General features: G+C 42.7%; 1 long non-coding RNA gene across 2 annotated transcripts in view; it reads right to left on the bottom strand.

The window, feature by feature from the left end:
* Positions 1 to 7,152: 7,152 nt before the first annotated feature.
* LOC147029738 (uncharacterized) overlaps positions 7,153 to 13,212 on the bottom strand; it is a 77,313-nt gene continuing 71,253 nt past the window's right edge. For both annotated transcript variants that reach the window (XR_015056065.1, XR_015056063.1), the window contains exon 4: positions 7,153 to 9,744. This is a non-coding gene — a long non-coding RNA (uncharacterized LOC147029738). The remainder of the gene's footprint in view (positions 9,745 to 13,212) is intronic.

Genomic DNA, 13,212 nt, shown 5'->3' with positions numbered 1-13,212 from the left:
CTTTGGGTTATGTCTTAAAGTGAGTATGTACATGTATATGATTTTGAAATTACCTTTTATTTTTCAGCAAACAAATATTCTTTGTTCAGGATGCAATGTTCTACATTATGTTCAATCTTCGTCATCGTCGTCGTGATTAGCAGCCACTGCCCTTGTCTGTTCGTTACAGCAGTCTGATCCAGCATTACAACTGCAAAACATCGAACATAACATCTGTGCTGCCACACAACCACACCTCCCGGTGGAACATGGCCGGCTGGTGGGGCATCCACACTTGATCACCTGCAGAATGGTGACTGGTGCAGCAGACACATCAGGTGGAAGTGTGGTTGGACACAACGTCGCACCGTCCTCACCTTCTTGCCATCCATACTTGATGGGATCCAAGTTCGGAGGGTCTGACTGAGTGGCCGATTTCCATATAATGACTTGATGATAAGCGCGGTGTACATGTTGAACAAAGGCATCATGCTTTGGGGCAACGACTTCAATTTCGGAGCAGAGGTAATCTTGGAGTTGGCCATCTTAGACTTCCACAACTGATACCGGTGTCTGGACATATCACCTTCGACGTTGGAACCATAACAGACAGCAATGAAGGTAGTTGCCTCAGATATCATCTTTTCCTCATCTGCTTCCAGCTGACCAAGTAAAGTGGGATGATGTCTGCCCATTGGTACCTTCAGTGCTGTGGCCTTTCCAAAGCCAAACAATATGAGACAGTATCGCATCCGGTCAGAGCATGTACAGCAGGCAGATATTTGGTGATGCTTTTGTGTTTCAGTGCTGTTTGGCGAATGTCTACGTTCACCCTCCCAGCACACGGACTCTCCATGCTGATATGCACAGTCGTCTTTTCCTCGAGGTAGAAATGAATCAACAGGACAGAGACATCTGTATCGTCGCAGACCACTTTGATGTATGAGTCACCACTGACACCTGACACAATTCTAACTAAGTGATGGATGATGATGACATCTGCTTCTTCATGGTGTGTTTTCAGATCCTGTCTCTGGAGAGTGGAATTGTTCCATACTTGTACTGGTGTAGGATCTTTTCCGGTGATCACCAGTTTGGTCTGGTTGTCCACAATGTGGGTCATCAGATACTGACAGATCAAATCGACCAGTTGTACTTTGTTGTAGGCTACATTTAGGACCACGTTTTGCGATGGAAGAGTTGTGTGTAAATTGAGTTGATGTTTTCGACTTGAATCATGACCTGCGTGACTGGATCTCGTCATTTGTTTCGTGCTGAATTGATGTACCTGTCGAAAATCAGGTATACGTCACAACACTCCAGGTGGTATTTGATGGTTCCAATGAAGTTGATCACATAATCCTCAACTGTACCATTTGTTGGCCAATGTACAGTCCATAACATGGTGCATCCATCGATGATGACAGCATCTGGAACACCTTGGATTCGACTTGATTGCTCAACTAGGAGTTTCGGCTTCAGGATTGCTTTCGACTGAGCCTGCATTGCACCGCTCTCATCAAACAAGGAGGGTGGAACAGGGGACAGTTCATAAGAGAGGACATCCTTGATATCAATATCCCTGTATTGTTGGAGACATATGACTCGGGTGAAGATCAATTCGGTATCATATACTGGCCTTCCATCCAGCTTGATGCTCTTTTTGGTCGAAGTCATCAGGGTCACTTTCTTGGTTAGTGTCTTGTTGAAGCTCGTTGGCCATCCAAATTCAAATTCCACCGTCTGTTGTCATCCAATCTTGAGAGAATCATCAATGTTTACCTTGTCTGTCGCATGAAACATAGTAGTAGACACCAAAATTATGTTTGTAAGTGCATTAGAAGTGAAGATTTCGCCCAAAACAGAATTTATCAAAAGCCGGTGGTGGCCATTTTGTTTTTCGCCTCCAAAAAATATTCCTCAAGGTTGGAGTCTGGCACCTGGCTGATTCTGATTCAGGATAGCTCAGAGATGATGAATCAACCAAAAAAAAAAACTTCATAATGACACCACAACATGCTTTTTCACATTTCCGCTGGACTATCCAACCTCAATTTATATTTCGATTACATACTTTGATTAAAACTGCGAGCAGTGATGCAGGGGCCCATGTGTCCCTTGTCCAATACGAGGTCATTTCAAACCACGTCACCTGACGTCATCATTAACAGGATATATTTATTCCCCAAGGGTACTCGATCATATGTGCCAAGCTTCACATCATTCAGTTGAAGGCAATTGAAGAAGAAGATTTTTAAGAAGTTAACCTTTAATCCAACATGCTGGCCAAACTTATCGATGACATCACAATTTTCGCATGTTATAGCACATGTTAAGTTGATCATGCATGCCAAGTTTCACATTAATCAATTGAATGCTTTTGAAGAAGAAGATTTTTTAAAAGTGTTCACCTTTAATCCAACATGGCAGCCACACCACATAACTGATGACCATCATCTTAAAAAAAAAAAAAAAAAAACTTTTCTGCACCATGGTCAGTCCAAGCTGGTTGCCACAGTGATTGAAAAATCAAAATTTGGAAAAAATGAAGGCATGAGTTCCCATTTGCCCCAACGTTGCAAGGGAAGCTTCAACTTATTTGGGGCAACAGTTCTGGAGAAATAGCGTTTTTTAGGTTACAACAACATGGAAAAGTACTCCAAGATGGTGTCACCAATGACATCATCAATTTTGTTTCATTTTTCACGAGCAAATACAACTTGTCATTCGCTAATGGGGGTATTAAGGGAGGGAGAGAGAGGAAGAGAGAGGGAGAGGAGAGAGAGGAGGCAGGAGGGAGGGAAGCAAGGAAGGGGGAAAGAGCAAGGAAGGGGGAAAGAGCAAGGAAGGGGGAAAGAGCAAGGAAGGGGGAAAGAGCAAGGAAGGGGGAAAGAGCAAGGAAGGGGGAAAGAGCAAGGAAGGGTGGTGGGGAGATTGGGTGAGCTATGCCTCACCAAAAATGCCTAAACTGCAAGAGGGAGCGGTGCAAGGAAGGGGTGAGAGAGAGTATGAAAAAAAGAGAACGGTGAGAGGTGGAGGTGCGGTTAGAAAAAAGAATGATATGTTATGCTTAATAACCGAACACACACACACACACACACACACACACACACACACACACACACACACACACACACACACACACACACACACACACACACACACACACACACACACGTCAGATCAGCTGTACACACAATGACACAACATAGTTTGCAAAGTAATCCGCTGGCACATCTGCAAAAACTTTGATATCCCAGTTCCAGAAAATTTGTAGGAACATGAACCAAAAGTAAATCACTGAAAACATGGAAGTACCTACTGCTCACATACGAACTAATGATCCCATCGAGCATGAACATCGAAAACAAAGCGTTGCGAGCAGATATCATACCGAGATCAGCCCACGTGTCCTAACAACCTGCTCCTCTGCTTTTGCTCACCATCTCTATATTCCATCCACTCTCTCATTTGCTCAAGGTCACCTGCCATCTGCTTGGAAAACAGCAAATGTGACCACTCTCCAATAAAATGGATCAAAAACAGATCCCTGCAACTACAGACCAATCAGCCTTCGACCAATCATCAGCAAGGTTATGGAATCCATCATCACTTCAGACATCGAATCCTTCTTCTCCAAATGCTTGATTTCCGATCATCAATTTGGATTCAGACCAGGCCACTCTACCCTGGATATGCTACTACTCTCCTAACAATGGATGGAGATCCTCAATGCCAGACATGAAATCAGAGCCATCTCCAGAGACATATCGCATGCCTTCGATACGATCTGGCACCCTGCCCTGCTCACCAAACTCTCTTCCTGTAGTATCCAAGGTCATCTCCACTCATGGCTCGCATACTTCCTCTCATGTTGCAGCTTACGTGTGGCCCTTAATGGAGTTCTCTCATCAAATATTCCTGTCCAGGCTGGAGTTCCTCAAGGCAGTGTTCTGGACCCTGTTCTTTTTCTGGTTTTCATCAAAGATCGCTTCGACTCTGAAAAATCCTCTTTATCTGTTTTCTGATGACTCCACCCTCTGCCATACAACTGTCATTGCTCAGATCGACAAGCAGCAGCCTCTTCATTCTCTGCAGATCTGGATAAAATCAGAAACTGTTCCAACACGTGGAACATGTTTTTCAATCCTGACACATCTCACACTCTCACTATGTCTCTCCAAAAGTTTCACTATGTCTCTCTGAAAGGACCTTCTGGAACCATCATGTGTTCATGTGACCTTCTGGAACCTTCTGGAACATTCTGGAACCATCATAGAAAGGACCCCCCCCCCCACCCATCTACTCTCTCATGAATCCTTTTGAATTCTAAGTCCTTTCATTCAAGCTTCTGGGTCTCGCTATCTGCCATGATCTTTCCCGGGAAAGTCACATTTCCAAACTGACCTCCAAAGCCAGTCACCGACTGGGCATCCTCTGTCATGCAAAGTCCTTCCTCAGCCATTCTCAGCTCCTGACCACATACAAAGCTTTCGTCTACAGCTTCATGGAGTACTGCTCTCTCCTCTGGGCTGGTACTCCCGCCTCTCACCTTTCTCGGCTTCACGCTGTGGAAACGAAGGCATTTAGGATTATTGGCATCTCCCATGGTGAGGCTGAGACTTTGGGCCTCTCACTCTCTCACTGCAGACAGGACGGTGGTCTTTCTGTCTTCTACCATCTACTCTCCAGTCCCCCCCCCACCCTGCTCTGTCTGTGATATGTCGTCCCTCCCCCAAATTTCTGCAGGGCACTCAAGGTCCACCAACAACCCCCTTCTGTTAAAATTACCAAAATCACGAATCACTGCTCACCTTCACTCTTTCATTCTTCTTTTTTCCCACCTTTGGAACAAACTCCCTCACTCTCTTCAATCCCACTCTTCCCTCCAGTCTTCAAAACAGCGATTCACCACCACCTTTTCTCTTCCCCCATCCAAAACCACGATCTTTTGTACCCCCGTTAATCCACCCCAAACACACCTCCTTAAAATTCCCTGCTTTCCTTCCTGAAAGTCTCCGTGTAAGGACCTGAAAGTCCCCGTGGTGTCCATTGTGTTTACTTTGTGTACCCTGCCCCATCCCTTTCCCTTCCACAGATCTCCTCATGTCTCTCTTCCCCACTGTTTTGTCCTCCCCCCCCCTTGTCTCTTGCTGCCCTTGTTGTGCGTTCCTGTGTGTTAGCTCTCATACTAGCCTCGACAATGTATGCAACAACAACAACAACAACAAAAACCAGAGAAGAAGGCATTGCTGATTCGGGTGTTAATACTCGTGATTTTGGATTAATGATGACAAATGATGACAAAGAACCTCACATATATATTCAACGTGGGGGCAATACCCCTGGGTGCGATAATAATTGGGTATTGGGCAATACCCAATACACCTGGTAGGGGCTGGATAAGATAATCAGGCAACCACTGGTAAGCATGGATGACCCACAAAATATATAACTGAGAAGAAAGTAAATACCTCTGGAGTTTGTGTTTTTTTAATGCCATGAACAAACCTTGGTACATCACGGGTGATAAAGGTTGTGGTCAAGTTTCATCTAAATTATGTAAGTGGTTTCAGAAAAGAAAGGAAATACATATTTTGTGGGGAAACCCCCCTATAGAACCTCATAAAACCCAATTTTTTTCAGGTCATGAACAAGCTTTGGTACATCACGGGTGGTGTAGATGGTGGTCAGGTTTCATCAGAATTGTATGTGTAGTTTTGTAAAAGAAAGCAAATACATATTTTGGGGGGCAACCCCCCTTAAATCCCCTTTGATCCCGATTTTTCTGATGTCATGAACAAACTTTGGTACGTCATTGGTGATGAAGTTTGGGGTGAAGTTTCATCAGAATTGTGTGCATCATTTGAGAAGAAAGCAAATATCTCTTTGGGGGGGGGGAACCCACCCCCCTTCCCCACTCCCCATAAACTCACTCTGTAGACCCCTTCAGATCCCGTTTATTTTTAATGGCATCACAAGTGATGAAGGTTGTGGTCAAATTTCATTGAAATTGTATGTGTAGTTTCTGACAAGAGGTTGCAAGTATTTGTGGTCGGACGAAAGGACGAACGACGGACGATGTGCCATCCCATAGGCTCCGTGGAATGACTTCACAGGTGAGCTAAAAGCCATCCCTGGGAATATTATTCAAACAAACTACAGTTGCAAGCAAATCCTTTCTGGGGTCCAAAAAGACCCCAGTTACTTTCATTCAATTTTCTGCATATATGATTACTTCACATAGTATTTGTATCAAGCAAGTCCTCCAAATGTTTGTTTTTTATGTTTATGTTTGTTTACTTTATCACTAAAACATCATCCATTCATGATAATTATGTTTCCTCATTGATGTGAAACCTCAGCAGATTGAATGAAATTTTGTGATTCTGAGTTGTTGGTCATAAAAGTCCCCATTTAGAAGGTTAATTTTAGATTTAAATTTATTTTTATTTTTCTTGTGTTTGTTGACTTTATCAAGAAAACAAGATGTTTAGTCATTGATGTGAAACTTTGGCAGATTTAGTGAAATTGAGTGGTTTTTGAGTTGGAGTATGGATTCAGAAAAGATCCCAGTTGGTGAGATTAGGTAGTAAAATATGTTGGTAGGATGAGGGTTAAATAACAATTTAAATTCAATGGCATGGATGGAAACATTTATTTTTGTTTGGGTTAGGGTTTTAAATTAAGCAACAATTGAAATTCAATGACATGGATGGAAAGTTTTATTTTTGTTTGTGTTAGAGTTTATAAAATGGTTTATAAAAAATTTTAAATTAAATAACGATTGAAATTCAATAACATGGATGGAAACTTTTATTTGTGTTCACATTCGGGTTTATAAAAAGGTTCATAAAGTTTTTGAATTAATAACAAATGAAATTCAATAACATGGATGGAAACATATTTTGTTATGTTAGGGTTGGCGTGAGGGTTAGGGTTTCATAATGTGATATTTACAATTTTTTAAAATGACATCATAGTGTGCAGGTGATTGCAATGGGTTTAGAAAATGGTCGTATGTTCATGTACGCCAACAAATAACTCGGTTTCCTCGACAAAAACGTAACATGAAAATGTACTTTTTTATGAGCCCCCATTTGACATAGTCCGAAATGGGGGCTTACGGATTTGGTCTCGATTTTTGTCAGTGTGTGCATGCGTCTGCACCGATATCTCAGACATGTATGGACAGATTTTATTCGTAGTTGGCACAAAGACAACACATGATGGTGTACATATGCAGATCATTTTCCTTTGTGATGCAATCAAAGGTGGCCGACTGGCAGCCATTTCAGTTGTAAAAAAACAACAAAAACCCGGTGTTAAGCACGTCTTCAACCATTTCTCGGACAAGCATTTACCGATGTTGTTCAAACTTGGCACACAGTTAAGGAATGATGGCTTACATATGCACATCATTCTTTTTTTAAAATCAGATCCAAAATGGCCGACTGGCGGTCATTTTGTTACTTAAACGTGTTCCCAACCATTTCTCCGACATGCATGGTCCGATTTTGTTCAAACTTGGCACAAGCACAGTACATGATGGCATACACGTGTACCTCACTGTATTTTGTGATCTGATCAAAGATGGCCGACTGGTAGACTGCCAGCCAAAGTTGTACATAAATATGGGCTAGCCTTTTAACTCTGGACAGCAAAATTACTAAAACAACAGGGGCTATGACATTTTTTGTCTTTTTTTACTTGTTCATTTGTCTTATAAAACGACATTTTCAAATTTGTCTCTGGGAATCCAGAGTCATATGTGAAGGTTACTCCATTTTTTGCGACATTTCAGTCGAGGTTTGCAATTAAAATCACAGTGATTAAAGTTAAAATGCAAGATCACTTTTATCTCCTCTTTTCGAATATAGAATAATTTATCCCATTAATATTTGAAATAAGTATGATGTGGTGGTTTTCTTTTAAAGCAGTGCATAACACTTGATGTTGAATACTAGACATCCCTCATCCTTCAGATCGGCAGGCAGCAGCAGACTCTTCCCTCTCTTCAGTCCTTCATAAAATCACAGGTTGTTCAAACACCTGTCAAATATATACACATATACATATATATATACATATATATATACATATATATATATATATATATATATCTCTAAGGACTCTCAGGCAAACCTTCCCATCTTTCTTAACAATCCTCTTGAAGAACGCCAGTCACTCAATCGTCTTAGGTCTCACTGTCAACTATGATCTTTCTTGGACAAACCCCATTTCAAAGATACCCTCCAAAGCTGGGCATCCTCTGTCGTAGTCTTTCCTGAGCACACCTGAACTCCTATCCACCTACAAGGCCTTCATCTGCAGATTCATGGAGTACTGCTCTCCACACTGGGCTGGTGCCCCTGATTCACACCTTGCTCAGCTAGACACCATGGAAACCAAAGCCTTCAAGATCATATGAATCTACTGTGACAAAGCTGAGTCTATGATCCTATCACTTTGCCATCACAGACAGGGAGGTCGGTGGTCTCTCAGTCTTCTACCGCTTCCTTTTTCTCCTTTCTGTCCTTCTACTCTTTCCATACTTTGTCCCCCTCAGGTTTCTGCGACTTGCACGTGGTGCACTAGCAACCCCCTTCTTGTGAAACTCTCAAATTCCAGAATAACTGCTCGCCTCCACTCATTAGTTCCTATTTTGCCCTGCCTGTTGAATGAACTTCCACATTCTCTTCCACCTCATTCTCCCCTCCAGCCCCCAGATGCTCGATCTGGGATAAGCACTGTCCTCTGGATAAATTACCTATTTATTCACTGGATAATTTCCGCTGCTCAAAGCCTGGATAACTTTATCTGCTGGATAAATTTGTGTAATTTGGTATAACTTGATCCGAATCTCACTGGTCTGGATAACATCTTATCCATAGTTACTAAAGCATAAGTGGGTCTGTCAAAATTCAAAAGGTGTTGTTAAAAAGGCATGGAAGGTGTGGTTACAATCACTAACCACGCCTTTCTCTTCTCATCATTTGGTACGGTGTTGGAAAATTTACTCCTGATGGATGACCTTGACATTTATATACTCTTGTCTTCCGACACAGCATATCCCCTTTGGTTTGGCCTAAAGTTTGACTGTCTTTCTTGTTTGACTGTCTTCTGCCACCATGATTGTTTAGCCAGCAGATGACAGTGTAATGCATAAACTACAACCATGGTTTATCCATCAATTAGTTAAACATCTGAGAAGAATTTGAACCACAGGATAGCTCTTATCCAGTGGTTAAATTATCTGTTTTGAGCAACCGGGGCCTGGTGTCGAAAACCGGGACCTTAAGTTATTCCTCTATTTTCTCCTTCAACCCTGCTGTTGTTGTCCTCACTCTCTTTCTACTGTTCCTTTTGTTCAGTTGCATCCTGATCCATTCTGTGTTCTAGGTCTTCCACGAGCCTTGACTTTGTATCCAAAAAAAATATTCCTACATGAGATTCAACCCCCCTTTCCTGAATTGTACACCAAAATCACACATATATCACAACAAATTATTGTGCATATCAGTTGCAAGACTTGACTGATTGGCTATGCTGTTTCATTCCACTGAGTAAGTTATACGTGACATTGCAAGTGGAAATATAGATTACTCAGAATAATAACAAACCATAAAGAGCAATCTGCATGTTTGACAGATCAGCAGGGATCAGTAAAAGTAGCATTCTAGAAAAGCATCGATGCTCTCCAGCCAACTCTCATCCCTGGAGCAGACATGATGCATGAGCATGCCCCATTCTCCGAGTGCTCGCCTGCAACAGAGGAGCATCATGACGACGCATACAACAGGTGGGCTTGAGTGTAAAAATACATACTGCGTAGGATTATTTTAACGTGTGTGCATTTGGTGAAGAGTGAATGAGGGTTTACAGCTATAAAAATGTTAGGTTATGATGTCATTTGGTGGGCTGGCTCACCACGTATAGGCTATATTAAGTAGTGCATGATTGGTAGGGGCAAACTTGGGGTCGTTCTTTAAAGGAGATGGCAGGTGACACTTCAGGACAGTCATAGACGATTGCATTCAAGTCAGTGATGTTTAAAATAAAACTGTAGTTCTTATGTGCTTAAAACTTCAGTTGTTGGTAAAGATTAAACAAAGTTCTGCACATGTGGTGGAGATAGTGACATCATTGCCTTTTTGCTTAAGCACCAACTGAAATATTTATTTAACATTAATATAATGCTCAAGGAATAGCTAGTACATAAATCAGATGATGGACGAGGACATTAATAGACAGTGGGCAAATACATCCAGTAATGTGATTTGAAGCTGCGTTCCCAGCATCCATTGCTGGGTTTAGATGAGAATGCTAGAGGCCAACCCAATTTCGTTTATTACCTCCACCACCGAAGGTGGATGGAGGTTATGTTTTCACCCCTGTCTGTTTGTCTGTGAGCAGGATATCTAAAAAAAAGTTGTGGATGGATTGCAATGAAATTTGCTGGACAGGTTGAGTGGGCAACAAAGATGAAATGAAAAGATTTTATTTTGGTGAAGATCGAGATCACTTCCGGTTCTGGGTTTGGAGCTTCGGCAGGGTCTCTCAGGGCTCTCTGCGGACTTTGTCAAAGCTAAGTTTCGGACGTCATCTGTCCCGTTTTAACTGTTTATTTTCTCACCTTCATGTTACTGTGTGTTCCAAGTTCGGTTTCGTTTTAAAAATCGTGCTATTTTGTGAGTTTTCGTCGACCTTGTCTTACCGGGTCACTTGAGGCCGACCCATCCTTCCCCACTTGGTGTACGATCGTTTATTTGTATTCTCTCCCTATGACCTTCAATACCTATTTTCCCAACGTCCCCCATCCCTCCCAATTTAAACACTCTGTTTCTTGTCTTAAATCCCAAACAAACAAACAAAATAAAACTACCTTTCTCCCTGCATACCCATGAGTCCCGATCCTCCTCCTCCTTCTCCATCCTGCAGGCACACCTTTATTCTACTTGAGCTGACCCACTCTCTCTATTACCTTCACGATTTCTTCCCACAACCTTCCATTCCCGAATCTTACCTGTTCTTCAAAAATACATCAAAAAATAATAATCTTCCTTGTATCCTTTCTATCGACACATCTCCTGTAACCGCGTGTCTCTCTCCACCCTCTTCCTGATACTTTTCATCGACCCAGCAGCTTCCCTCTACGTTTACAGTTCCAAATTCACCATACACTTCCACGATTTTACTTCAAACTTCCCTTTTCCAAATGTTACGCAATCCTTATTTTAAATAAATAAGTTCACTTTTGAGTATACACCTCCCATAGCTACGTGCTTCTCCCGTAACCACGTGATCTGTTTCCACCCCCCTGCGTTTACCGATCCAAATTCACCATTCACCTCATGATTTTTTTCTACAACCTTTCCATTACCTAGTCTGATTAAAACTCTCTCAAACAATAACAATTATAATAATAATAATAAAAACAATCTCTTATAATGTTTCATCTTCCTCTTTCACACGTATGGTACTCATTAATGTATCATAATTCACTACTCTTCTTCTATTTCAACAGACTGCTCTCAATTCGACCTTTCATTCATACCTTGCCTTAAAAAATCCAACTGTTACAGCGTTTCTTCTCTCCATTCTCTTAATTTTCCTTTATTGCATCCCTCAAGATGTGTGTTTAATCGCATCTCCGACCAAAAAATAAAAAAAAACAGTTTGCAATGAATGTTCACTTTTCATCAACCATTCTTTTTTTCTCCAACTTCAGTGCCAACTCACCCCTCTCACCCTTCCCTCTCAAAGCAACCATCACACACTTCTCCCTCCAAGCTTCCCTCTCACCTTTCTCAAAAACTCTCCCCTCACCTTTCTCCCTCAACTCTCCCCACTCACTCTTCGCCCGCCATTCACCCCCTCACCCACCCTTCTCAAAGCTTCCCCCCACTCACATCCACAAAGCTGCCTCCTTCCCTGCCATCTCAGCTCCATCTCATCACTCCACCTCCTCAACTGCCTTCTGCCCCCTCTCTTGCCCCCCTCTTCCCCAGCACCACAGAGCCTTTTCTCATCCTCATCCAGCCCCCTCCCATAGCTATAACTCTGCTTACCTCCCCCCCGCTCCTCCCTTTTCCTACCCTCCCCTCCCACCCCCTGAACCCAAAGCCTCCTCCTCTTCTTCTTCATTAACAGTGTGGACCTCAAATATCCAGGGCCTTTGCTCAAACCTTACAGATCTTTCCATACAGGTTGCCACTGACAAACTAGACATAATCTGCCAAACAGAAACTTTCCTCCCTCAAGACGTCTCTGACTCCTAAGTATCTCTCCCTGGTTGCTCCCTCCATCGGTATGACAGACCTGAGCCTCATACTGGTGGAGGAGTTGCTGTCGTCATCAAATACTCTGTTCCTCACTCTCCATGCACTGCCCTCACTCCCCCACACCCCCAGGAATATCTCTGGCTACGGATTCCCCTCTACTCCCACCTCATGTTTATACGTGTACTGTACAGTCCTCCAAACAGTGATAACTCCATTTACACCTCACTATCCGAAAACATGGACCAACTTCTATCTTGTCAACCAAACTCTCTCTTCCTCATATGTGGTGACTTCAATTGTCATCATGCCAGTTGGCTGGATCCGGATCTCAACCAATGGTACTCAATCTCTTCTGGATCTGATTTTGACATATTTCCCTGAAAATATCTGCTCTTCTTCCTCCGCACCAATCGGTTCTTCTGACCATGTGCTTGTCAAAGTGGACATCTCTCTGACTTATCAGAGAACCACCTCAGCGCCATCGAGTCTGGCATTTCACTCAAGCCGACTGGCAGGGTCTCCAAGCAGCCATCAAACTTCGATTCTGGTCTCCCATCGCTACTTTCTCCAACATCAACTCATCCTGGGAATTCTTTCAAAGAAACTTGCTCTCCCTCATGCACAGATTTATCCCCTCTCCTCTTCAGTTGTCCTACCCTTCCTCCCACCCATGGTTCACCAAAGCTTGTGGCGAGGCAGGTGTCCTGAAAAAAGCTTGCCTTTGCCTCATGGAAAGAAAACTCAACTGAGGGTAATCTCAGTTCTTTCCATAAAGCTCAGAACAAGTGTGTATCTACCCTCAGGAGAGCCAGAAAACAACATCTTTCGAAGCTCAAGTCTGAACTTTCAAACCACTCTATCTCCTCCAAATCCTGGTGGCATCTAATCAAATCTGTTTCTGGCGTATGTTCCCCCTCCATCCCCTCCATTGCCTCAAATGGCCACACTG

The sequence above is a fragment of the Eptatretus burgeri genome, chromosome 3, assembly GCF_056783735.1.
Source record: "Eptatretus burgeri isolate ZD-2024b chromosome 3, Ebu_testis_v1, whole genome shotgun sequence".
Classification (NCBI taxonomy): domain Eukaryota; kingdom Metazoa; phylum Chordata; class Myxini; order Myxiniformes; family Myxinidae; genus Eptatretus; species Eptatretus burgeri.
This window is presented reverse-complemented; position numbering and strand designations above follow the sequence as displayed.